The 23,910-nt window shown below is 39.2% G+C and overlaps 1 pseudogene; it reads left to right on the top strand.

Annotated features, from left to right (window-relative positions):
• The first annotated feature begins 2,375 nt into the window (after nt 1-2,375).
• Nucleotides 2,376-12,513, top strand: LOC146307178 (chemokine XC receptor 1-like; annotated as a pseudogene).
• Nucleotides 12,514-23,910: the final 11,397 nt, after the last annotated feature.

Here is a 23,910-nt window from a genome sequence, read left to right as displayed (position 1 = left end):
ATGCAATTTGACATGTGATTAAGGCTGTGAAAGGGATGCAGTTTGTTTAGGTTTAGGCACAAAAAAATAGTTGGTTAGGTTTAGTATAAAGCCATGTTTGGGGTTATCATGACTACGAAAGTGACATGATGCATGTAATGATGTAGCTTGCAACTTTTAATACCATTTTTAATACAATTTTTTGTTTTGTTTCGGGTGAAAGTCCTGTGCTTGTTTGAGTCATCCATCCAGCCCACCTCCTGCATGTGTACACTTTGTCTCTCTTCATGCTACGTCAACACCTCCATGTGTCTTATATAACTGCATATGGGTTAACACTGAAGATACTTGAAAAGCCTGTTGCTCACAGGTATTGTTCACATTTGTATGAGACGCCAAGGAGTGGTGACATTTCCGTATTTGATGGAGTGATATCGGGCTGGTTGGATTTATTGGCATTTAGAGGTGAAGTTGCAGGCTGCAAACACCTCGCTTCACCCTCCCCTTCCAAACATGAACATGGAGGAGAATGTACATTGGAGTTGAAACTGTAGAAACAGTTCAACATTGTCACACCCCTAATTTACACCAGGCCATGGCAGGGTGCACCAGCTCCCCCTTGGCCTTGGAGGCTGGATGGCAATGGAGATCATCATCAGAGCCTTGAAATGGGTGGTGGGAGGAGCACGACTGCAGAGTGGACAAAAATTACCACCAATACGAGCCTATATGGATGACTTAACAACACTGACAACAACAGTCCCCTGCACCAAGAGATTCCTGGACAAACTTCATCAAAACATTACATGGGCGAGGATGAAGTTAAAGCCCAGCAAGTGCAGAAGCATCTCTATCGTTAAAGGCCAAGTCACAGACCAGAGGTTTTATATCGGTGGAACACCTGTAACAGTTTCAGAAATGCCAGTAAAGAGCTTGGGACGATGTTATGACGCAAAGCTCAAAGACACAGAATGGTTTGAACAGCTAAAAAAGGATACCATCACCTACATGGACTGCGTCAACAAGACCTTGTTGCCAGGAAGACTCAAGTTGTGGTATTTTCAGTTTGGCACACTCCCAAGACTCTTGTGGCCTTTAACTGTGTATGAGAAAAGCTAGAAAGGGTGATAAGCACACAGCTGAAACAGTGGCTTGGAGTTCCACGTTGCCTAAGCTCCATTGGACTGTATGGGAATGGCAAACTGGAATTACCCACCAATCTCAGGTCTTTTGGAAGAATTCAAATGCACCAAAGCAAGACTAGTCATGAACCTTTCTGAATCTGAGGACATAGTCATTCGAACAGCGGCTCCCCAGGTGACAACAGGAAGGAAGTGGACTCCATCAGAATCTATTCAGAGGGCAAAGTTTGCTCTTCACTTCAGAGATGTGGTTGGCCAAGTCCAGCAAGGGAGAGCGGGTCTTGGGCTCATCCCAAAAACTCCTCTGTGGTACAAAGTAACATCAGTGCAGAAAAGACGGCTTGTGGTAGAGGAAGTCAGGAGGCAGGAGGAGGCGGAGCGTCATTCCAAGGCTGTTTCAATGGCTAGGCAGGGGAGATGGACCAACTGGGAGAGCCTGCAGAAGAAAAAGTTCAGCTGGTGTGACATCTGGCAGATGGAGGGAGCGAAGCTGAGTTTTATCATCAGAGCCACGTATGACCTGCTACCTTCCCCCGAAAATCTGAAGCTGTGGTATGGAGAAGATGCTGCTTGTTCCCTATGTCATGCACCAGCAGCCTGAAGCACATTCTGTCAGGGTGCACTACAAGTCTCACCCAAGGATGCTATACTTGGCGGCATAACCAAGTACTCAGAGAGCTGGCATCAACACTGGAACAGAGGCGAACCACCACAAATAACCTCCCACAAACATCAGCAAGAAAGGTCCATTTCCTACGTTTCGTATCAGCAGGCCAACCTCAAGAACACCAGACAACACCAAAGGATGCAAGCATCCTATGGTCTGTTTGAGATTGGAAATTGGAAGTGGGTGTTGACAAAAAGCTTGTGTTTCCCCCAGAAATAGTGGCAACAACACTCCGGCCAGACATGGTCCTGTGTTCTCCAACAGCAAAGATGGTTTACATGGTGGAGCTGACAGTACCATGGGAAGATGGGGTTGAAGAGGCTTACAAGAGAAAAAAAAAACAAATATTCTGACCTGGCTGCTGAAGCATCCCAGAATGGCTGGAAGTCAACCATCTGCCCAGTAGAAGTGGGATGCAGGGGATTTGTTGCAGCATCAGCCATCAGTCTGTTGAGGAAAGTGGGGGTGAGGGGCTGCTCCTTCCAACAGGCTATCAAGACTTTGTCAAATGCTGCCGAAAAAAGCAGCAACTGGCTCTGGATTAAACGGAACAACAACAGCTGGGCAACAAGATAAAGACAGATGGTATGTGGCCAGGTGTTCACCTGGCTCAGGGAGAAGGCCGCCCCTGCCATGCAGAGTCCACCGGGGGACATGGAATGTATGGCGTAGAGGGGGGTGTATCTGGGATGCTGGACACACCATTGAGCCCTCTGGAGACGTTGTGGGCTTCAATCAATGAAACGTTGAGGAAGCAGGGTGCCCACCTGATGACCCCAATGATGTCTATACCCTCTCCTTCACCACTTCACTCTGAGGCTTCCAAGAGGTAACTACTTGCCAGGGATTGAAACACCAAGTCCTATTAGCTTTACTGCATGTGCATGTGAAAGTGGCTCCAAGAATTTACAGTGAAGATTCAGGCTAAAAACATGGTGTAAATAACATTTTTTTGGTCAACATGGCATGTTTGGGGCTATAGGAGACTTGGATTACACCAGACAAGTAGTATGGACACATTTTATGCTTTTTCTTGGTTGTTTTTTGGATCTGAAAACTGGTCACCATCCAGTTCCATTCTTTGGGAGATTCTTCTACACAGCTTTCCTCCAGCAGTGTTTTGCGGACCAAAAAATGAAACCTGACCTTCAATTGGGATCACAGGCATAATTGTGAGGGAGGAGAGATGAGCTGCAGAGAGGAGGGGGGGTCAGAGAGGGAGTATTTGTGTGAAGTACTGAGTGATATAAAACCTTTTTTGATGATGAATGCTGATGTATCTGTACAGTCCTGTGGTTTACACACTGCAGATTAAATACCTTTCTCAGTAACAGACAAACAGGCGCTCCTCTCCTCGATGAAACTGTCACTGCACTGCATCACTGTAAATCATGATGAAGAGTCCAGACACTGCTTCTCCCTCTTCATTTCCTCTGTGTGTGGGTGTGCAGTTTGCCGTCTGCTGTGATCTAAAACACCCTCACTGATGTAAACTGTTGGAGTGAAACTGATGTAAATTATCCAGGCTGCCTTAATACAAAAAATAAAGAATATTGCACAGCATTTAGTCATTATGTAGACTGAGCTGAAAAAAAGGTGAAGACAATATTTTATTAAGGAAATAAACTAATTAATAGTGACCTTTTACTAAAATACTGCTGGGTCTGTGGTGTTGGAATTTTAAATCTGAAGCCTGCAGTGTGCCATAGAAGCTTCAACTGATGTGTTTTAGTGTGCTTTGACCTTCATAGAGGTTGACTTTGTTTAATCCACACGCAGAGATGTGGAGCGCAACAAGGCTGTCTACATGGTACAGAAGTAATATAGTAATTTAAAGAGTAATATAATTACTTACTTTTTATACCAAGTAATATGTAAATAATGATGTAAAAAGCAATTTATTACAATTTCCAAATAACTTGCCCAACACTGATGCTAGGTGCCACTACATACTTCACACTGGTTCTTCGGAGAGGGGCGGGACTTATGACCTGTACAGCATTCAGCCACCAGGGGGCGATGTAGATGTCCATCTTTATATTTGTTGGTTAGTCCTGTGATTGTTGTGATCAAGAAGGAACCAATGTGGCTAAATGTTGAAGCTATAAGCTGCACTTCTGTTCCAAGAAAACTACTGAAGTGAATGGGGGAACCCCTAACAGCTCTCTTGAAATACGTCAATACAGTTGAATTTACAGAAACAGCAAGTGTCATATTTTCCAATGTGTGTCATCTTTTTTTTTTTTTTTTTTTTTAATTATGATTACTTTTCATTCTGAAGCATTCAGGACCAGGCCATTGGCCAAATCAACCTCTGCAAAAGAAAAACAACAACAAAAAAATCAGTCAAATCATTATTTTGACTTATAGTTTTTAAAGTGGATTAGTGATGCAAGAAGTGGTGAGAGCAGTGTCTCAATGTGCACTTATTAGCTTTTTCTGGAGCTTTTACCCATATTAAACAGTTTTCATTACCAGACTAAGCTGTCATGAACAGGGCTGCTGTGATTTCATTCACTGTGTGTTGGCTTAAAGTAAAACATTCTTTGTTGATCTTGGATAAAGTAGTCAGACAAAACACTCCCAGCTCAAGGTCCACTTATTAGCCCTTTGTAAACTTACAATCGATTTCATCAGTCAGCTCTATCTGCTGATGAAGACTGATGTGACAGTTTGATTGTTTATCAAACAATTTGTTGAGAAACTGCCTTTCTCCATTTAAGAAATTACATTACAATTACAATGAGTATTTTAATGCTTCAGTAACTGACTAACTAACATCGCAGTATATTAAAATCCAGGCACTTCAAACTTCAGAAACTCTTGTTTCGCAGTGGGTCAGAGGAGCGAGGATGTGAGGAGGAGATGAGGATTAGGTGGGAGAGGAGAAGAAAGAGGAGTGCGGACAGCCGCGTATCTGCTCCTCCACCTGGCTCAGGTGTGCCAGCGGAGCCCGGCAGCCTCGCAGCTAGACTGGATCTGTTCTCCTCCCCTCTCTACTGCACCATCTCTCTCCCCCGTTCCTCAGCCAGCAGAGTTAATAATGATGATGATGATGATGATGATGATGATGATAATTAATTATAAAATACACTACAATTTCAAGGTGCTTCAGGTTAAAACATAACCAGTTCCATATCTGCATGACATTTGCAGTTCATTTATTGTATTGGTTTTTGCAGGCGTTAATGTAAAATAAAATATTTACACATGAAGCTGTTTTGGAGACGTCCTGCTGTGTCCATATATCGTGTGCTTTCACTCTTCGAAACAGATCTGTGTCCTCACTTTAAAAACCTTTTCTCTTTGTTTCCTCCTGGTAAATCCACCGTCATGCTGCCTCTGCTTGTGCTGCTGGCGCACCTGCCTCTTAAAGGTGATGAGAGCTGACTTTCTGATTGGTTTATTGCATGTTCGGGCTAAACTCACCTGTGAATTAATGAGGGCACTTGGGCACACCTGGTAGCGCAAAGGGCGGGGCAGGGCAAAACACCATTTCCACCCCTGGCACAGGATGGCAAAGGTGGATTTGGACACACCTTGAATAAATTAAATCCATTGCGCCTTCCACTTGTACTTCTTGTACTAGATCTGTGTGAGATAGGGCCCTGTGTCTCAAAAACAAAACTCATGTTTTTTGAAACCCTTTAGGTCTTTTAGGTGTTGCTCATTTTCTGGGTGAAATGTGCTGCTGACTAGGTGCAGGTGTGTGTGTTGGTGACATGCTGTTGTTGGTGACGCCATGACACTGATGAGTCCCATCTCTCACTGCTACAGAGCGTCTGGTCTACAGAGCTTCCAATGAAATGATCGTTCAGATTGTGAGCAGAAGAAAACCATAAATAAAGTAAATAAAATAAAATAAAACAGGTTCAAGAGTATATCCCACGTAGATCTTCTTTTACATGGCTATTGTCATTTCTATCTTAAAATAATAACACATCTCTTTTTTCCAGTATAGTAGTGCAGTGTATGTGGATTTCCAATCTTTAAGTATAAGCTTCTTTAATACAACTGAACAATAAAACATAATCCAACTCTGTGGATACCTCACTGTGTCCTGTATCATATCTTAAATAGTCAAAATATACAGGTTGATGGATTAAACTCTACACCTAGATGTAATCATTTCCAAATTTCACAACATGTTATTAATCCAACAAAACATTCTCCTTATAAAAAAGATGATATTATGTAGGATAACTGCATTCTTTCAGCACTTCTGGAGCACTCCATTAAAACCAATGAATTATTCAAATTGAGGATTTTCTTTGAGGATTTTTTCAATATATTTTTTAGGGTGACAATGAAAACCTTCATTACATCGAGGCTTTGAATGTAAATATGACATGACAAAAATGACATTTAGTACAGCCTAGGATGAACGGTCAGAATGACTGCTATGGCTATTCTAATGGTTAGAACAGAGTAGAATTCCAGTAGTTCCAGTCAGGTTCATTTATGTTAATTGAACTTACTGACTTAAACATTTAGTGAACAACAAAAATAGACCATTTTCAAACTTGGAGTCTGCAACATCTATCCATTAAAACTATGTCTTTTTTGGCATACACATAGCCCCACATTATGTAAATCCCCATAGTGATTATTCAGAAGTTAGTAATGCCATGCAGTGTGCACATGATGTTTACTGATGGTATGAATTAGAGATGACTCATGGTCTGCTGATTAATGTAGTTTTCCAATGATTTTAGAGGTGATTTAATGGTTTTGAAAAGGTGAAACAAGTTGCACACCATGTATTGCACACCTGTGTTCTTTCCATGAATGTGATGGCATTCAGTTGATCATGTTGTAAAGGTTATGGAAATCTTTCAGAAGTCCCGATGAGTTTGTAGTCTGCTGTAGTGATTTTCAGAGAAGTAACAGGGTTTTAATTCAGAGCTGTTATGATAGCAGACTTTCAGTAGATGATTATCATAATGAAGAAATTAATTAATTATAAAACAAATTCATTATAGGGATATTGCAATATCTATAGCAAATTTAGGGGGAAAAATGTTATCAATCAAATTCATCTTAAACTTTGATTATTGTACGTTTTATGTCTTTTTATGGCAAAATACAAGTAGGGAGGTATCATTAACAGGGGTGCAAGTAACTGATTACAATTACTCAAATTACTGTAATTAAGTACTTTTTTGGGGGTACTTGTACTTTTTTTGAGTAGATTTTCAAGTCTGTACTTTTACTTGTACTTAACTATGCATTATACTATGTAATCTACTTACATTTAAAATCATAGTTGATTACTGAGTACAATTTGAATTAATATTTAGACCTTTCATCTGTATTTTAGTAGCCAATAAGATGATCTGATCACAAACAGACCAGTGAAAGCCAGGAGATACAAATGAAAAAGAAAACAAAATGCTGCGGCAGCACACATTTGGAGTTAGGATGTTAATGATTAATGGTTAATTGATTAATTGCAGTTAAGAAGCTGACCTTAAAAATGTGTTCATTGATATTTAATCAATAGTCCAGTCACTGATTTGTCTGGTGGAGCCACTTGTTGGATAAGGAAAATTAAATTTAGACTTAAAATTAGAAAAGAAAAAAAAAAAGAAAAAAGAAAAAGTTTTGTATCTTATAAATTATTAATGATTAATCAGTTATTATTGTTTTCGACTACTGGTTCAGGAAAATGCAATATTTGCAGCCTGAATTTAGAGGGATGACTGTGACATCATGGACATTAAGTAACTAATACTCTGAATACTTTTTGTAAACAAATACTTTGTACTTTTACTGAAGTATATTTCTAACACCAGTACTTTTACCTGTAATTGAGTAATATTTTAAAGTTATGTTTTTGGGCTTTTCTTGCCTTTATTAGATAGGATAGCTGATGAGTAGACAGGAAAGGGCAGTGAAGAGAGAGGGGACGAGCAAAGGGCCACAGGCCGGAGACAAACCAGTGGCCGCTGCAGAGGACCAACAGCCCCAGTACAAGGAGCAGACGCTCTACCAACTGAGCTAAACAGCTGCCCTGTAATCAGTACAGTACTTATACTTGAGTACAGATTTTCAGTACTCTTTCCACCACTGTTATTAACATGATATCAGTATCATTCATTCATTCATTCATTTTCTGTAACCGCTTATTCCGTAAGGGTCGCAGGCTGCTGGAGTCTATCCCAGCTGACATTGGGCGAGAGGTAGGGTACACCCGGGATAAGTCGCCAGTTCATCGCAGGGCTGACACATAGACAGACAACCACTCATTCACACCTACGGGCGATTTAGAGTCGCCAATTAACCTAGCATGCATGTCTTTGGACTGTGGGAGAGAGAACCCGGAGAGAACCCACACAGACACGAGAACATGCAGACTCCGAACAGAAAGGTCCTGCCCCAGCTGGGGATTGATCTCAGGACCTTCTTGCTGTGAGACGGCAGTGCTAACCACTGAACCACTGTGCCACCCTGATATCGATATTAACTTTTTAAAAATATTATCGTCATTGTCATTACATCATAACATCCCTACTTTGATTAAACATGAGCAGCATGTCAGATCGCCACGTTGAAGGAGTAAAGTGAACATCTGAAAGGGGCTTTCCAGCACTTACAGTAATGTGAGTGACTATACTGTGTTACTTCCATTTTTACCCAGAGGAGAGTTCAGGAGGAGTATGATGAATCATTCATGTTCATGACACATTCTTGCAGCTGTCTTGTGTTGACTGCTGTATATGTGGAAGCATACAGCAGTGATAGAGTGGGCATTGAATCAGTGAAGCTCTCAGCTGGGCTGAGATCTCTGCTGTCCTCGAGGAGCTAGAAATAACAAACACATCTTTATTTAAACTTGAGCAGCATTTTTGTTGTCCCAGCTGAGTCCACTGAGACACACAGATAGAGGGAGTTATCTGCTAAAATGATTGATTCATTCCTTCACACAGATTATGGTATTTTATGCCTTTAATGACAGGATAGCTGAATATGTGACAGGAAATAGGGAGAGAGAGTGGGGGAATGACACGTAGCAAAGGGCCATGGGTGAGAGTCAAACCTATGGCCGCTGCAGAGGACTCACAGCCTCGGTACCTGGGGCGCATGCTCTACCAAAAGAGCCATACTCTGACAACATCTTAACCACCATTTGCATCACATTTGATACATGAGTCCCTGAAATCTCTTCAACACCAGTATGACCAATACTTCCACAAAAATCTGTGCAGTCTGAGACATGTCTTCTGCCCTCTGGTGGAGTATCAGTGCGCTGCAGGCAGCAGTTGGCCTCTGAGTGCAAAATCCAACATGGCTGCCTTACATAGTGCAGTGGATCCAAAACTTATTCTGGTATGCCCCCCTTTTGGAAGCTGATAAATGTTCAAGCTCCCCTACCCCAAAATTAAAAAAGAATTGAAAAGGTGAATTTAAGTAAAATAAAGATCAGTGGGATAGAAACAGCAAATCCTTGTTTTTTTGATATTCTCCTACATAAATTATATTCATTCAACTCATTTCACTTTTCATTTCTCCCCTGGTCTTCCACCAACCACGTTGTCCCCCCCAGTGGTGGCTCTGCGCCCCCTTTTGAAAAAATTACTGTCAGAAAGATAACATTTTGTTACTAATACTTCAATAAAAATATTTACTTTAGTGAAACAATCCATAATTACTTGTTGTTTTATACCTTATTTTATAGGAAAATCATGTTAAAATGTATGAGACAGGCAGGTATTTGAGATAATTTATCTGTGAATCCCTGGATCATTATTCTAATCAATTTCATGATGCAATTTGCATTGTTCCACCACAATGACCAATACACTGTAAAACAAACTAATTTAAAACTGAAATGTCATCTTAAGATAAATTTAGAGTGGAAATTAAGATATTAATGTGTTTTCTACATATGCAACCTGCCCTCATTATAATCACTTGTATGTTGTATGTTGTAATGGCTTTTAAATTTCTATGTGCTGTCATAATTGTATGTTATATTGGCCAATTCAGTTTTCATTGTCCGAGTTGTTATGAAAAGGGGAAATAAAAAGGTTCAAACCAAGTGAAATGCGTCAAACTTTCCAAAAGTAATCAATAAGACTTGTTATTGTTTCAAAAATCAAAATTAATGTGATGAATTTTCATAAATCCTGGATGTATCAGATATGATACGAACAAAAGAATATATTTCATTATCATTATTACTTCATGTATAAGGCTTTACAGTGTTATGTCAGGTATCTCATGATTTCTGCTGTATGTATCAAACTGAGATCTGGGTATTTTCTGGGAGAGATACGTGAGGGAGCACAGAGACAATCATGTCCTGAAACAAAGACACTCTCTCCATACCTTATTAACACCACCACACAACCGTAGTAACTAAATATAAAATCTGGTGTTATAACTGGATTAAACTTTCATCTGCAGCTGTTTATTATACTACGTCTCACCCTAAAATAGCAGCTTACAGCTCAGCTGTGTGACAAAATATTTTTAGAATAAAAAGAGGAATCAACAAAGAAAATCAAATCAATCAACAATGTAATAATATAAATATCCCATTATACATTTTGTACAGAAAATCTAGTTTAGTTTTGCTGTTAATGTAATTTACTATTTAATGTATTGTATGGATTCAAGAGTTGTCTGCATTGTGTTGTGATGAAGAAGCCCAGACCATGGTTATCTTTAGGTGATCTCGGTTTATTTCTGACAGCAAGAGGTAAATAATAAAATCCTCTATCAGTTGTGACCATATAAATTGAGCCCCTCTCCCAACAGCAAAAGGGGAGAGGTAAGGTGGGAGACACACCTATATAGGAGGGGGACACCTGAAAGTGAACATAGGGTACAGAAACTGAGTCTCAAAGGTTCCACATATTGACTGTGGAGGCCTAAGCATGTCAAGTTTTAATAACTTAAACAAATTTTATTATACTACTAAATATTACAAATCTACATTTGACTTTGTTACACATGTAACTACTGTATAATTGACTCTGATACATTAATACAATGTACTAGTTCTGCATTTGTATTGATTTATATGTATAATGTATGATTATGGTACATGTGTATGCATACATGTATGCAAGCATATGTGAACATGCATTGACACCTTCAGGTCATTACTATTTATAATAATTGATAGTCAATATAATAATCAAGTTGCTCAGTTTGCAAAGATCAAGATCTTATTATTTTATCTTTTTTTTTACATGCTGGAATGCAGGAAAATCATTATGTTACATCCACACACTGTTTGTTTTTTACCACCAGCTACTTATCTGTCCCCATGATCTGCACAGACAAATCAGCCAGTAAGTGCTGCTTATTCACTAGCCAGTGCAGCTAACCTCTTAGTTTGACTGTGAGTCCATTCGCCACATCAACCTCTGCACATCCTCTCCTGACTACCATGGGATTAAAGGGATAGTTCACCCAAAAATGAAAATTCAGTCTTTACACCCTCATGTCGATTGAAGGTTGAGTTTAGTTATTTAGTCCACAAAACACTGCTGGAGTTTCACAGGAGAACAGTGCCACAGATTCTCCCAAACAATGGAAGTGAATGGTGACCAGTTTTCAAATGTAAAAAACAACAGAATAAAAACATAAAATGCCTCCATACTATACGTCTGGTGTAATCCAAGTGTCCTAAAGCTCCAACATGCGAAGTTGACCAAAATGTTATTACACCATGTTTTTAGCCTGAATCTTCACTGTAGATCCTTAGCCTGGAGCTACGTTCACAAGCACATGCACATTGTCTGAACTGGATGTGTGTGGTGTGACAGGACTTTAGGGGACTTGGATTATGTCAGACAAGCAGTATAGAGACATTTTAAATTTTGTTTCCAGTTGCTTTTTATATTATGCTTTTTATGAGTAGGTAATGACTGAAATAGTGTCGGTTACAGACTGATGGGTAAAAATAGAGAAACACCTGAAGTTGACAGTCAGGTGGGACAGTGTGTTGCTCTTAAGCAGAGAAAGTCAGAGGTCTCACTCTGCCACTATTTTCCAGCACCACAAATAATACCTGCACAGTGACTCCCTTCTTGTTTGGATTAGGCAGAGTGCAGTTTATTCTTATGTAATGTGTTCCTTTTGACAGTTATGTCTTTACAGTATATAGTTTAATACTGCACAGAGACAGAGATTCAGCACCAGGATTTTTGTCTCTGTCCTACTGTGGATGATCAGCATTGGAGCAGCGATGCCCTCCCTGCTCTACAGCTCCCTCGATGATATCCTCAACCAGGGTGAACAGTCCCTGCATAGTGAATTGTAGACTACCCTGTGGAGAAGCATTGGTATCTCTCAAGAGAATATTTTCCTCCTGCTTGCTGTTGCAGTGATGGCTTTCTGCTTCCTCGAATATGGAGGGGAATCACAAGAACAAGATCTCACAGCAAGAACAGAGCAGTTAAGTTAGTCTTCTGTATTGTGGCTGTGTTCTTCATCAGCTGGGTGCTGCACAACGTGGTCATCTTTCTGAGGAACAAAGGGGTTGCAATGTTTCATACCTGTGAAGCAAGTATCCAGCTTGACTATGCATTCTTTGTGTGCAGGCTCATTGCTTTGTCCAACCCTGTCTTGAACCCTGTCTTTTATGCAGTTGTCAATGTGGAGATTAGGAGTCATTTGACATCATTGATTCGTCAAATGTTCAGTCGCGAAAGTCCAGCTGTACAACAACAGATCAGTATGCAACCCCTGCCATGTGGATCAGTGTACTAGTCTTGTACCAAATTCCCCAGTCGGGCATAGTTAGGGCCACCTATAATGCTGTTGGGTCCTTAGGTGTGCTGCAGACACATTGGTCCACCATACTGAGTTGGGTCAAGTTGAGTGAAGGTGTGTGTGCATGAGAGAAGTAAGTTTTGTTAATTTTGTTCAGTTTTTCACTCAATTAATGAGGTGTAGTTCATATATATGCACACTTTATGTTCATATTTTGTGATATTAGTGCAGATAAATGTATGTTATGTTTGTGGACATTGTACCAATTTTTAGCACTAATTAAGCTACTAACAGGCTAGTTCACATGCTTAGCTAAGCCATGCAGCTCTTTATGAGGTCAGATGTTATTTTTGCTGTACCTTTCTTGTTTATATGGCTTCTCTAGAACCCTTTCTGTTTCTTGTGTCATTCACAACACAATTCACTTGCACTGTAGAGAGTGCTTAGTTTGTATTGGGGGAAACATATCTTGATAATAAATGTTCACAGACAGCATAAGTAATATGCACTGTAAAACTATTTCTGTGTACTGAATTTCTGTTCCTGTTCCTCTTGTGAGTCAAAGAAAAAATGATTGCAAGACACAGTATTTTCCTCTGGGATCTTACATTAGGATCAAACCAGCCATGACACCTGTCAACATGTGGACATTGCGACCCATCCACCCATGAATACTCAGGACTAATGGGTCAGACCAAACCCATCTTCTAACATGGTCTCCACTTTGATGTCAGCTATACACCTGTAAAGTTTCACGACTGCATCTTGCAGTCATGATGGTGTTGTGTTGACACTAAAGTGGGTGTCTCCAGGTCCACATTTTGCCATAATGTTGCACTCACACTCACAAGGTGAAAACAATGAGTGCTGTATTTAGAATAAAACTTGAATCCTGAGAAAAGAGTAATTTTAAAATTTCATCCTCACTGCCAGCCCCACATGGGTTAATGACAGGATGGCATTCATCAATAAGAATTTTTTAAACTGGCTTCATGTAGGTCCAAAGTGAACTATGAGCAGGAAAGTCTGTGGGCTGATTTTTCTATCATTTGACAATATGTGGGCTAATGATTGGGCCAGTGTTAGCCAGAGCCCTGCAGGGTTCCAGTTTTACAAACCAGCCCACGCTTGCACCTTTAAAGCTGAGAACCATAACTGATCAGTTACCCACAATTATTTCCAAGTCAAATCTGTACCTGCCCGAAAACATCAATGCCAGCCCTGCAACCCCACCCGCACACGCAATTAACACACACACAATCACTCACTCTTGTGTTATCAACTGTTGCAGTGCCTAGCTTGTGGCTATCAAAAACTAATACATTTTGAAACTTTTTAGATACAACAAAGCCACTGACAATGTTGTTCTCACAGTTTCTGGGGGCACTAAAATCCTCTCAAATGTCCAACTTGGTCTTTGATAAAGTATTGTCCACAATTTGGTGTCCTCTGTTGACTGTTGTTGCTGTTAAGTAGGGGTGGTGAAAAAAATCGATTATTAATCAATCACGATTATGTTATGGACAAGTATGCATTATTTTATTTTGCAAAAATGTTATCCCGCGGTCAACGGAAGTTGAACATCACATGAGCACGCCCAGTTCCAATTCGCAAGTGCGTGCAGCAGCCAGAGCGAGTGAGCCGTACGAGCAGGTGTTTAAAATGGACGAGAAACAACCAGCAACGAGCAACCAACCAACTAGGGCTGCAACGGATTGCAGTTGATCCGTGTCCCGTACGGATCGCCCTCTATGGTTCAGCATGCATGTGATCCACGGACCAGCTGATATACACATCATTTCTCTTTGGCTTTATAGAGCCATCAGAAACTGATCTCAAGTCTGAACTCTGAAGGTTATTTTTGGAGGTTTTTACTGCTATATTCTGCACTTCTGCTGGTGATCCCTCTGTTATGTGTCAGTTTCCACACAAAGACCGCTTTCTTAGTCACATCCGTTGTGTTGTCAGTTCACAGTGGGGCCAGGCTGAAGTGGTATCACAGAAACTCACAATGTTCCCAATGTGAATGTTCAATAAAGATAACACATTCAAAGAGTCACTAGAGTAAATATGACACACCCACTGTAAACTCTTTCTGTGTAGCTGCTATCTCTGTCTGCATCTGAGCCCTTATGGGCTGCCAACCATCTGCCAGCACACATGTGTCTGCTTTACCTCCACATCCTGATGCGTGCAGTGATACAGCCTCAGACAGTATGATGGCAGACAAGCCTCAGCTCAGCTTCTGGCAAAATGTTTCTACTCCTTTGAAAGAAAAGGGAACATGTGCTCACCTTTGACCTAAACTCCAAGAAGCTGTGAGTCACTGAGCTTGGTCAAAGTCCAAATATAATATCCTCTGTGTAAATCAGAATATGAGTTTAGAGTTAGTGTTGGTTGTTTGTTGTATTTGTGAATACTGAGACATTTACAACCTGTAAGTCAGATTTGGGAGGACAGACAGTAATGTCACTGATCAGCGGTGATTCATGTTCCGTGGGTTGCAGCCAGTTCCCATCATGATGTTGTGCATGTTTTGGCAGATGTTAGTGATATTTCTGCTTGGATGCTTCCCACCCTGATGAGTGTGCTGGCCTCAAATGAGGAGGCGGTCTAAACAATAGGCAAAAGGTGTTATTGCTTAAAGTTCCATGACTGAAGAAGGTCCCAAACACACAGGGTCAAAAATTTGTGTGTGTGCTATGTTTTGCTGTGTTATTATTTATTTGCATGTTTCTATTGGTGTGCTGTGCTTTTATTATACCTTGTGTGCTTTTATACGATTTTACCTTGGTTGCCATGGTTTTTTTTGTTTTTTTTAATCGCTTTGCTTGTTTTTTAGTCTGTTTTGAGGTGTGTTCAGTGGACTGAATTGTCATGACCCTGAAAAAGACACGCACATCCTGGGGCATGACCTAATTACTCAATAAGTGACAGACCTGATTATATGCACTTTTATAGAGGCAGAGTGAAGTGGGAAGTCAACATGCGGGTTGCAGCAGATGCTACGCCAAGCAGCCGAGGAAGAGTTGCTGCTTGGGATTGGACTGCTGAACAATCGTTCTTAGTACTTTAACCACCCTGAAGTGCATTTTATTGTTTTTAGTATTTTATTAAGTGTTGATTTTTATAATTTAACAGTAGTGATTGATGGTACCATCAATGTTTATTTTTAATTGTAATAAATAACATTTTAATTGACTTTTATCCTCCTGCTTGGTTTTTAACTCTGCCCCCCTGATCTTATGGTAGAACCTGTGAGCCTGTTCAGGGTCCTAGGCTCTGTAACTTCCTAGATGGCGTTGTCGGTTTTAACTCAATTAAATTTCTAAAATTTTTAAATTGATTTTCAAGCCCACAGCATTTAAGTTGCTGGGCCTGGCCACACATATATCCAAGAATATCTGCTTATTTTTTACTCATTTAAACAAACAACAATCAGCAGCACTTATTCATGTATAGCAATACTGCAAAAGATTCATTCCTGCATTATGTTTGTCTTCGCATAGGGCCTGCAAATCATTAAGTCCACCTCTGAGAAACACCAAGAAACTCAATATGTTCACTTTGACAGCTTATCAGTCATTAGAGAGTTTGTACTCTCTGCAAGTTGACTTTCAAAGCAGACTAAAATCAAACCAGTGGCAGTATGGGTCACATTACAGGTGGGCTTGGTTACAGTATTTATTGTTGGGTCTCAGGGATTTAATTAGTAGTAAGTCTTATGGCTGTTTCAGCTGCTAACAGGCCACAACATACAATGCCTTTAGTTGCTTTAAAAAAAACAAAAGGACGTAAGTCTTACCTAAACCCTTGTTCAGCAGCACCGCTCACTTGACTGGGTGGGTGAGCCAACCTGCTCAGGTCCTCTTCCTGTGTCACCAACCATGCAACCATGCAATGACCTTAATATTGGTTGCAAATAGACACAGACAGAAACTTAACAAAAATTTGGTTAGGGTTATCATTCTTTGTTGTCAACAAATAGAGTCATATTTGCAGTTAAAGCTGCAGTAGGTAGAAAAGCCTAAATAAACAGTTGAATGTTGAGTCTTACCTCCAGTACATGAGGTGGGTTTCATTTTCTCCTTCCTGAGCTGCTCCTGCCAGACGAGCAGCATGTGCATCATGCACGCATGCAACAGTCTATGGAGGTAATCATAAGTGAGCATAGACCGACAGGCATCAGTTGTGTGTGTGTGTTTGTGTCATATCCCTCATCTCTTTACTGTCAGTGTATTAATACATATTATAAGTGTATTTCAAATTCATTTCTCCTCCAGTCAGCAGTCAGCATTGACAGAGAGAACAATTATCTTACACTAAAAAGCACGGTTGGCTCTTGTGTGGTTGCCCCGGCACACAGGTTTTCAAGCAAATGTGAAGATGAATCCACTTTTTCATCCCAGAGTTCTGCTTTGGCTGGTCCGCAATGTCCTTGTGGGTCACTGCTGCAGAGGTTGAGAAGCAGAAGTGAAAATAAATCCGCTTCTTAATCCCAAAAGTTTGAAACAGTCAGCATCAGAGCGACTGCGGTGTTTCTTCCTCCAGAAACTCCACTCTACCACCAACCCTCTCCTGCAGAGCTCCCCGGCTCTGAGCAGCTGTCTGTCAGCTCTATATCTCAGTTCTGCTCGGTCCTCTCAGCCCTCTGCAAAAGCCCTTTGACAGACATGAATGAACACAACTGAAATTAAAGTTAAAAGTAATTGGATGAGTTGACAAACTCCTGGGTTAAGCATGGTGAACAACCAATAGGAACGCCCAGCCTCTGTATTACCTGTGATTGGTTAAGTCTACCGTCACAGGCCAGATTTCTTGAAGCCTAAAAACAGAGCCGAGAGGAGGTGCAGAAGTCTAGTTTTCTTTCAGACCACTTGATTTACAATATGCCGAAAGGTTACTCTATTATGATTAGGGGACCTTCGTCATCATGGATACAATAATAGCAACTGTATTGAGATGGTTATGGCAAGCAACCAATGTTGACTGTCAACAGGAATTGAGAAATAAACAGTGGTCTCCAGATCTCCAGTCTGCAGATTTTATGGCTCATCACTCTACTTCCTCCTTTGTGCCTAGCAAACAAGAGTCATAAATTCTATAGCAACTACAGGGCTCAGACACTAGAACTGTTGTGATGTTATACTGATTTTTTCAGATTGTCTGAAATGACTGATGCTATCAGTTTTTTGGGGGGCAATCCTGTCAAAGATTTAGATGGGTTTATTAACGGAAGTAGGTCTATAATCAGTAACAACAAACACTTTGCATCATAATTTTACTATTCACCTTTTTATGGCAGCCAACTTGGATTGAACACTGGTTGTGGGTGGGGGGTAATGTAATGTTAGATAATGTGATGTGGTGAGGATTGGGGATTAATATTTTTGCCAAATAATCTTATCAGTTTGGCTACTGTTGAAACTCATTGGTCATATTTCAGGCAACTCAATATGTAACAAGGAGAAATGCTGGTTCCAATCCTGACCGCTTTAGTGTATTATCTGTAGGATCAATACTTACTGAAGCAGAAGAATGCCCTTTATTAATCAACATTTTAATGAATATTAAATAAACTGTTCATGCTGCATGCAGCTTGAATTTTGCAACAGCTGCAAGGATGAAATGCCACGTTTATTACCTGTGATCTGTGGTCCTTTCAAATGTCAATGAAAGTCATTAGTCTATGGCAATTTTACAACAATGTTTTTCCTGCTTTGCGTCAGGACTGGAGGTGGAACTTTTGGAGCATAAAATCCAATGCCCCCCATAGATGTCACCTATGCACCTTTGTTATCTCTGTAATGCTTTAGAGCAGACATTCCCAGGGACTGGGCCGTGACACACAGGTGGGTCACAGGAACTTTTATTTGGGTCACCAAATAAATAAAATACTATGGAAGAAATTCAGCAAATTTGCAGTGCACCTTTCTTTTTATAAAGCATTTAAAATGTGTGCATTGTTTTACTGATGAGAGGAAAAAAACAGAGCCCGTTAATTCAGCTTAAATTAACTTTTTTTTTTTCTCATTTATGAAAATGTCCTAAATTGTTTTCCTGAGAAGAGGAAATACAATGCCTGTTAATGCCCTAAATACATTTATTTCTCATTTTAGTATTTAATATATGTGTTTGTTGTCAATATCATGCGTCAAGGCAAGAGAAGGTGATGTGGAAATGAAAATGGTCAGAAATGTTTATTTCTGCACAAATTAACTGTTGTAAAGGTTTATTGACAAACTTATTGTGAGTTTGGTTGTGCTGGTTCATCATTTTTAAAAAGTGGGTACCCCCCCAAAGATAAATACTGCTTTAGACAGTATGTCAGCACTTTACAGTTGATTTACTACATTATCAGTGTTTCTGCATGCATTGTAGTTTGTTTTATTTAGGACATTTGCACCCACACAGATTATTTCTTCCAAACTGACAGTATTATTGGGTTACAGTGTTATTTGTGTACCAGTACAGTACATACCAATACATGCATGCAGGAAAAAGGGAACAAGATGTGAAACACCTCTGTCCCTCTTGTGTTGGTAAGTAGTACATATCTTTTAATAAATCACAGCAAGTTTATAGAATGCTACAGAACTCATTATTCTATCTTTCCCAAAATGTCTAGCTCTGTAATGGTCATACTGTACCCTGTAATATTAGAATAGGCAGCTGGTAGTAAAAATATCTACTGCACAGATTCTTTTGATTCTTACCTCAGATTTTTATTGGTATATGATGTACAGGTAATTACACTGTAAATTGGGAAGAGTTACACTGTATGATTAGTTTAGTTTAGTCTAGTTTAGTTTATTAGATTTATAAAAGGACAATGCTCATTTCCAGCTGTAGTCCTACACATAACAAGTAGATGCAATAAATAAAAGTACAATACAGACTTGAGTAAATAATAAATAATAAACAGAGCAGGAACACACTGCACAGTCTAAAATACAATATGAAATACACAATAACTACCTTATAAAGTGACCAGGTTACCACTGCAGGTGCCTAACATAATAAAAAACAAATACACACAGCATGGTACAAAATATAATATGAAATATGAAATGAACAATTGCTACATTTTTTAAGCGACCAAGTTACCAATGTCTATGTCTTACACAAGCACAATACAAAGTAACACAAGAAAGACAGAATAACTACATTATAAATGTAACATCTCTGTACCCACTGGGCTAACCTCTAACATCTATCTAAGATCAGTGCTGACAAGACTGACTGCTTAAAATCCAGTTTTTAACATCACAGGGGAAACTGTGATAATTTATATTTTTTAGACAGACGGGGAGCTGGTTGATTTCTTTGATGACTTCACACAAAAAGGCTGATAAAGAAACGGAGGAGGAACGCTGCAGACCTTAAAGCTCTCTTCAATAGCTCAGACCGACACTGTACAAAGGTCTTCAGTGGGGGTGGGGGTGGGGCAGCAACATGGGTAATTGTCATGGGCTGCAATCCAAAGCAATACAGTCTTCTCTCTTTCAAATAAGTTTGTCTAATCTGTTAGTTTTTCTTGACAGGCCAGAATAGTGATGTGTTCCCCTGAAATTATGGAAAAAACAATGCAAATATAAAAAGGCTTAAGTTGTTAAACTAAACTTATCCTTCAACATATGTTGGCCTTGTAGTGGTTATTTTGGGGGGGGTTTAGTTATGTAGTTGTTGAACGTGTTGACATGAAATCCTTTTACTATTATTTTTATACATACACAGCAAATTTCTGGAAAGAAGACTCTGGTAGTTAGCAAAAAAGTGTGAAAGTGTTAAATTTGCAGAGTTTATTCAAGCTGAAACTGGACTTTGTAGTGAGGTAAGATTGAGCCTGTTTTTTGCTTTTGCCTTTAACTTAACTATTATAAAATATTTGGTAGGTATAGCGTACATAGCATTTTTCTTGAAGCTGGTAGACTAAGCTATGTGTGTTTGTTTTGAATTTGGTATTGAACGTAGCCAGCTCTGTATTCCCCATATTATTCAGAGTATGCTGCATTTGGACTTTGGCTTTTTGCTCGCTCTGCTGTAAAGAAGATAAAGTTTAGGCAGCCATTTTTTTGTGTTGAACCTTTTAGAACAATATGTTTTCCCTCTCCAAACAAACATGTGCACACTGTTGGTTTGGAAGAACTGGTAGATATTAAAAATGAATTTGAAAAAGTTGTATTAAAATATTAGGTTTACATTAGGTGGCTGAAATAGTTGTCCTTTCCTTTTTAATTAGGTTTTGCAAGACTTCTCACTGATGTTTGGAGAAGAGGTCACATCAAGGTTCCTGCAAAAATGGAACACCAGTTTTAAAGACAAAGTCATCCAGGAGTTTACATCATGTTACACATTGTTGCAGACACAGACACAGACACTGCTGTTATGTTTTTTGTCGCTCTTTTATTTAGTAGTATAGTATTTTATAGTTTTTATTGACTAAATCTAATGCAGTGTGTATGTTACTGACTGTTTTATGTTACTAACTAAAGCTGCACTGTTATGACCTTGAAGGTGGTTTAAATGTAAATGATTAGTTTTTCTAAATAAAAAATCTGTTCTAAATGGTATGTTGTGCAGCAGTCATTTTTACATAAAATATATGAATAATATAGAATTGTTAACTCTAAAAAAGGGTTGAATTAAATATATATCTAAGTGTTCCTCCTAACACTGGTAATGAGTTAATATTTAAATTAACTCAGTTTTAGTGTTACATATACTGTATATCAGATTAGAATTTCAATACCCGAGGAGTAAAGTTTTAACTCACACAAAGGGGTTCAAGATCAACTCAGGAAAATTGTTATTTTTATTCAGCTCTGGAGTCTATGCGATGGTCACGCATGTACACAAGAACTGAGCTTTTTTTTTGACTCACAGGGAGTTTATTCCAAAAGACAAAATTTGCTGTGTACATAGTTTGCTGAGAACAATATTAGCTGTTGTACTGCCCTGACTCCCCAGTGTTTCTCTTAAAAATGAATAATAAATGACTTACAGTCAATTCTTCCGTGTTATCTCTTACTATTTGCTGGTGAAACAAGCTTACTGTTTATCAGCTAAGGTCATCTAAACTCAGACTAGTGAGCTTTTCCCATTATTCTCCAGGTTTGATGGTACACCGTGTCCTCAGCTCATTGTGAATTCCTGTACATGCCTCACCACCATCCTATTCATTATCCCTCAGCAGGAACCAGGGTCTGCTCTGCAGATGCCATGGCACTGCACAGTCATCTCTTTATCAGATCCCATTCCAGCTCTCCTCCCTGTTTTTGGAAACAAGGTGCAAACAGTCGTGTTCCAACAGGTGAACAGCCCACCTCTGATCTCGCAACTACCTGCATACCGACGCACCAAACCAGCTTTTCCAACATTCCTGAGCAAGCTGAGGCATAACAGATGTGGCACTGTGGAGTCGTGGAAATTCACTGCTACAAACTTCAGGTGTTACAGTAACTTACACTGCAGTGTGTGTTTAACAGACGCATGAGTACTAGAGCAACAGTACAAGGCCATTCAGTTCACCTGAGCTATTGTGTTCTTGAGTATGTTCCCAGCACAGTGCTATTGACCTGCTTTTGAATGAATGCCGTACCAGCCTGAGCACAGGGCATACTGTACATACAGGTATTCACCCTGTAAGAACAGCCTGTTTGTAGCATTTCATGGGAACAAATGCTAGCTAATTAAATTGGCAGGAAAACAAGACAGGATGTTTCCAAGGTGTTATTACAGGAAGGCTGTCTACATAAAAATTCATTATTGGTGAGTGATTAATGCCACTCTACATGCTAATACTAGTGAAGCAGTGTTGGTGAAGGCAGATATAGTGGAAGTAGAAATAACAGCAGCAGTGTTTCACAAGTGGAAATTGTACAAAAGCTAACAGGAAAGGGACGTTTGACTAACACATTAGTGCAATAACATCCTGAGCCTGACCTGTCCACTGCTGTTTGGGGGACTATTAATAACCGACACAAACACATTGGATGTGATAAGAAGAAGAGCAACTGGAGGTCTTTAAAGGGACAGTTCACCCTAAAATTAATACTAACTGAGCTGGATGGCGCTCAGCTTGTAGTGCTCAAAGCCCGAAAAAATTAGAAAAACTCAACAGGAAAGTCTCTTTCCCAAAATCAAGATGATCAACTGATATCTACAGAATCTTGTAACTCACAACAAACCATGTATTTATGTAATACGTATTTTTGATTTTGGGGTAAATTGTACTTTAGTTCATTCTTGGCTATTCATATAGGTTTGTGGTTATTTTTAAATCTGGATAGACAAAAATAAACAAATAAGTAAATAAAATAAATAAATTACCTAAAGGTCTAGTTTTTACCACTTGACAGTAACTCTTACTTTAAATGTATACTGTAATGGGGTGGACATAACTAATTACAAACACTTAAGTTACTGTAATTAAGTAGTTTGTTCTGGGTACTTGTACTTCTATGAGTAGATGTTCAAGTCTGTACTTTTACTTGTACATAAGTATTCATTACTCCATGAAATCTACATAGTTACTTTCAAAGCCATACTTGAGTACTGAGTACAAGTTGAATTCATATCCAAAACTTTTATCTGCATTTTTGTAGCCAATCAGATGATCTGATCACAAACTGGCCAGTGAGAACTGGGAGATATGGACAAAAAACTAATCACTGCGGCAGCACAGGTTTAGAGTAAGGATGTTAATGATCAATCATTCGTCAATTAATTGGCATTGATAATTTAACCAATTAAAAGTGTATCCATGAGTATTTAATCTATAGTCTAGAAATGGCAGTAACTGCAGCTCATTTGACATTGTTTTGTTTGTTTGTTTGTTGAAAAATGAAATTAACACGAGGAAAAACTGACAAAATAAAATGAAAGAAAAAAGAAAGAAAATGAGAAAAAAGTGAAAAACATCCTTAATAATTAATCAGTTGTAAGCATTTTCAACTAACGGTTGAGGAAAACAGAGGAAGTTGGAGTAATTTGGACTGAAGATTTGGAGGAACAGAAACCTCTATTGATAATGTATTAAACAGTGACAGTTAAGAGTTACTTATAACCTGAGTAGATTGTGAAAAAAGTACTTTGTACTTTTACTTAAGTATTTTTCCAACAGCAATACTTTTACTCGTATTTTAGTATTGTAACAGTACTTATACTTGAGTCTAGATTTTCAGCATTCTTACCACCACTCTTCTATAATAGTATGAGGTATGGTAATTACTAAAAATATTTGGCAAAGACTGTGGTTGTTAAAAACAAATGGTATCATAGTTGGTACAAAACAGGACATAAATCATGGTCTGCATTGGCAAACTTTGTGTGGCCCACCATCCATTCTGACATCACTCTGTGTTTATACTGAGAGAGGACACTCAGTGTTCA

Source organism: Lutjanus erythropterus, chromosome 21 (genome assembly GCF_056507025.1).
Source record: "Lutjanus erythropterus isolate fLutEry1 chromosome 21, fLutEry1.hap2, whole genome shotgun sequence".
Taxonomy (NCBI): domain Eukaryota; kingdom Metazoa; phylum Chordata; class Actinopteri; order Lutjaniformes; family Lutjanidae; genus Lutjanus; species Lutjanus erythropterus.
The sequence above is the reverse complement of the archived record's forward strand: the minus strand, read 5'-3'. Positions and strand labels throughout refer to the sequence as shown.